Genomic DNA, 4,954 nt, shown 5'->3' on the forward strand with positions numbered 1-4,954 from the left:
ACTTTCTCTTCACGGCCTCTGACATAATCACATACATCAGCAGGATCTGCCCATCATCCCCCAGCACACATGCTCTACAGAGTTTTCCACATATGGCTTGTCTAACACTTCAAGGTTCATGCATGAGTTGTAAAGACAAGTAACTCCTTCCCTCATACTAACATTAGGATACAAGGAAGGAAGCCAGGTGATGGTGGCACTTGCCTTCAACCCCAGCATGGGGGGGGGGGGCGAGGAAGGCAGATATCTGAGTTCCAGGACAGCCTGATCTACAAAGGAGATCTGACACAGTCATTTGCTATATAGAAAATCCTGTTTTTGGGTCTGGGGGGAAAGAATACAGTTAGGGAAGCCTCGGAGGACACAGAGAGAACTACACACTAAGGGGAACTGGATTCAAAACTGTGCAAAAGGAAGGCATCCCACACTAGCAGTTTGCTTTACTGATTGCAGATGGTGGTACCATGTGAGGGACAGTGGGGGAATTAGTTTTGTTCCTAGAAACTGTAAGAAGCATCTGCAAGCAGTTGGAACTCTCGGACTGGGACACAGGAAGGTATCCCAAATGACGAGGCAGAAAGAGACACAGCGATGTAAACCACAGTAGCCTGCATCCGTCAAGAACTGCAGAAAGGGGATGAAGAAAGGATGGAGTCTCTGCTTACATATGGAAGGAGCAAAATCAAAGAATTCAGGGAAGACCAGAAGAAAGCATCCTCAGGTCATGGCAGAATCTAACACAAACTACTATCCAGAAGGAATGAACATTTGCTACAATAGGCAGAATAGTCAAGCAAGGGAAAGAGAGGAGAATTCTTCCTCACATAGCAAGTGCAAACAACTAATCACCACATTTAACGCTTCAACAAGAGTATGCTATTGAAAACAAAGTTTAAATCACACGTGGGATGGGGTCAGCACAAGGGACACACATGTCCTTTCTAAGACACCAAAATGCTGAGTGCAGGGATTTGCTATGGCGTTCACTGGAAGACATGAAATGAACCATATAAAGGATTTCTCTTGTCCATCAAGCATATTTAAATATTTTCTGGCACAGACTGAGGTAGCCTACAATGGCCTTGAATTTGCTATGAAGCAGGGGATGACCAGAGGGTCCTGTTCCCCTCCCTCCTCACAAATGCAGAGATGACAGGGATGTACCTTAATGTAGGCTCAAGTTTCTTTTCTATCACAAGTCTGTTTACTCTAAATCACATGAATACACACAGGTCTGAGTTCTTCCTCACCCTGCTGACCTGACACAAAAGCCTGGCCTCCTAAACCAAGACCATGTGAGCTTTTCACTGGCTCCTAGGACCCTGCTCATAACCAATCTCTGGTTCAAAGCTTGAACAAGTCACGTTGACATAATCATAGTGTGCCAGGCACTCAACCCTACCTTATGGACTGAGGACCTATCAAAGGTTTAAGGCAGCCCAGCCTTCAAAGTGAAGCCAGGTGGCAGGTTCCCCTGCTTGGCAGAGTTCCCTCTGTGTGTTCACTACATGTGTTTCCTCACCCATAGTCAAAGATTTCCTGTGTCCTCCGATTCTACCAGATCTCCCTGCTGTGTTCCAGATTTTCCCACCTATAACCTGTTGTGCCTTGGACTTTTTTTCTCTCTAAATTCTTTAAGTGACAGAGAAAACGAACAAAATCAAGACCTTCGCTAGAGGCCAGGTACAGAGTACAGGGGAACCAGGAATCCCATTTGCTCTAAAAGTACTGACTGAGGAATCTGACAGCATCTACCTGAGAATGGGGCAGCTAGTGGAGCGTGCTTCCCAGCAAAGCTGTTCTGTAAGTGCCCAGCACTACCTCAGCGGCAAGTAGTCATCTCACCATCATTAGCTTGCAATCCTGGCCCCTGCACTGTTATCTACTCCCTTGCTACCAGACAGTGCCTATATCCCAGAAGCCCCCGCGGTGTCCTAAGAAACTCAGGAAGCAATCCCAATTGCCCTGTTCCCAGTCCAGAACTACAGCCTCGCGTGACCCAGCCGGTTCAGCACAACAAATCCCAGCAGCTTCTTCCTCCCTCCCACCTTGCCAGGTCTGCTCTGACCCCACCTTTCTCATCCCCCACATTCCCTCGGCCGCTGCTTATACGAAGCCCCAGGCAGTGCTCTTTCCTGGACCAACCTCCATGACAGAGACAACAGGAATGTATAGCCGCACAAGACTCTCGCACAACTTTAAGGAAGACACACTTGTACAAAACGGAAGCTAAAGTCGGATTGCCTGGATGGCTCCTCGCGATGTCACAGTAGCATGGACTACATATCCCAGAAGTCTGTGCGAAAGTATTCTTGGAATTGAATGTGTTATTTACCTGGTTTTTAGATTTGTATCCTTGTCTCTGTTAATTCACTATGGTACATGGCCAACGTTAAAGCACTTGACACTAATGTAGCCTCTGTCTTAACACTCGGTACTACAAATTAAGAAACAATACTTGTTCCTCTGTACTGACAGTCTGCATGAGACATACATGGATCAGATTCCACCTGTGGAAAAACAGTTTTTGTGTGTTACTTACTGTAGTAAGTTGATCAGGGACACAAAGCGTGTATAGATCGTTTAACAAAGTTAAAATTTTCAATCCTTAATATATATGTAAGAAATCCCGATTTAGTGGGAGCTCTACTACAATTTTAACGATCTCCAACTGGTTGCTCAAAAACACAGGTACATATATACCACCGGCTATGTTATGTTGTTGTTATTGTTGTTGTTGTTGTTACATCCCCTGCTCCCATTACACATGGAGGACACAGCTCTTGAGATCACACTGGTATGTGTACTGACCATTAGCCCATTATCCATTATTAGAATTCTCTCTGTAGAGGTCTGATCTGTCTTACTCGATTTCCTGTCCCTTCTCTGATCTGCAAGTGTTCCTATGTGACAGTATTTTGAAAGTCAAATCTTCTGCCTTGAACTTACCTAAGTTCCTCAAAATCAGGACAGAGAAATAATAATTTGTAATGATAAAATCAGAAATATCAAATAAATTTATTGGAATTTGACAATCAACGACATGAAAATACACTATAATTTCTAACCTGGAAACCTCTGAGAGTTTCACTTTCATCCGTTTCTTAAAAAGACAATTCATTTCTCAATATGCTCGTAGACTTTAATAGTCCCAAGGCAAAGCCGAGAGTCTGCTAATGATGTAATTCAATCCATTGCTCATCTAAAGTGCTTACAGGATTACTCCTTCAACATGACCTGGACCAGGGGAAGCATGCCTATTGCAAAAGGGAGGAATAGGCACCTGGCAAGGGAGGATAAGAACAAGTTAGAGAGAAATGTGCTGTGCAAATCCAACTTCTACATCATCATATGCATTGGGTCTGTGGTCGCTGAAAGAATCATTTGGATGCCAAAGAACAGTCTCAACCTAAACTTGATCTATGTAGTCTGAAGCACAGATAACCTCTGTCTAGATGTTGCTACCCTTCTAACATGAGTCTATGGTGGGGTTACAAATACACTTAGAAGTCACCTGGATGCTTCATGAAGTGTGATCCCACAAACATGTTAGGAGAGACAGTATACACCCTACCAATTGAATGGTGAAACTTTTCTCTTAGCACAGCTGCAAAACTCCATGCTGACTGACCTACAGGTTACACCTCAGAGCCTCCACAACTACTACAATGTGGACACTGCTGTCCAGTTCTGCTACCATCTTAGGTTAGTGTCAGGCCCCCAAACAGGTTCCTTTGTCTCTGTGTGCTGACCCTGGGAAACTTTCCTAAAAGTGCAGTTTTGAGCATGAAGCCAACACAATGGGCTTTCAAAAGAAATCAAAATTTCTAACGAAATTTCCCTTCCACAAGTTAGAGATTTCCATGGATGTGCTCTTGGCACCGAGCATTTTAATGTAGGCTCTGGACGAAGTACCAGGAATGCCCATCTCTATAACAAGTATAGGAGATCTCACAATGTCTATAACTTAAAAGTCACCGAGGGCTAGAATGAGAATAGTACCCTACAGCCTCAAACAATTGATGCTCAGATCCCAATTGGTGGGAAATATTTGTGAAGGATTGGGAGGTGTGAACTTGTCACAAGACAAATGTCACTGGGCTTTGAGGTTACACACTAGCATGCTATGTCCAGTTATCTGTATGTGCCTCAAGTGTGGATCAAGATGTAAGCTGACTGCTCCTGCTCAGGACCATGCCTGTGTGCTTGCTGACATGCTCCCTACAGAGGAATCACTTCTCAGCTCTTCAAACAAACAGGAAATCAAGCTGCTTTATGAGTTGTCTTACCACAATTAATATGATACAATGTTCTGTGATTTTTCAGTGGAGAAGAGAAGAACAGTCGGCTCCCTCATATCAGACTGTAATGACAGACACAGCAAAGATTCCACCCAAGACTCTATCATGAATCAAGAGTTTTCTGGGGTTGCTGACAGGCACTTGATTGAGGGATTAGAACAGGAATACAGGTGACTCAAGGCAGCAACATGTGACTGGACTCTGGGTAAGAACTCAGGAAAGTTGAGTGCCTGCAGACCACTCTATTGCTTGTAGGATGCTGCAGGGAAAACAGGGCCCTCGCAGTCTATAGTCCTTACTATTTAGATCAGCTTCATCAGTGAGGCTTCTGTGAGCCTTGTAAAGAATTCTGAATTCTCCATGCCTATTCACAAGCTTTCTTTTTTGAGGTTAATGAGGCCTGCCTCCAGAATGGAATGTTTCCTTGGAATAGAAACTGCTGTTGGTCAAGTCACAAGCACATTCATGAGGGAGGAGCAATGAATGCTTCTATTCAGCACTGCTTGTACTGTCCAAGGCCTAGTCCCAAAGTGTGGAGACACACATGTTTAGAGATTGTACTGGCTAGTTTTGTGTGTCAACTTCACACAGGCTGGAATTATCACAGAGAAGGGAGCTTCAGTTGGGGAAGTGCCTCCATGAGATCCAGCTGT

The sequence above is a fragment of the Mastomys coucha genome, unplaced genomic scaffold (genome assembly GCF_008632895.1).
Source record: "Mastomys coucha isolate ucsf_1 unplaced genomic scaffold, UCSF_Mcou_1 pScaffold8, whole genome shotgun sequence".
NCBI classification, from domain to species: domain Eukaryota; kingdom Metazoa; phylum Chordata; class Mammalia; order Rodentia; family Muridae; genus Mastomys; species Mastomys coucha.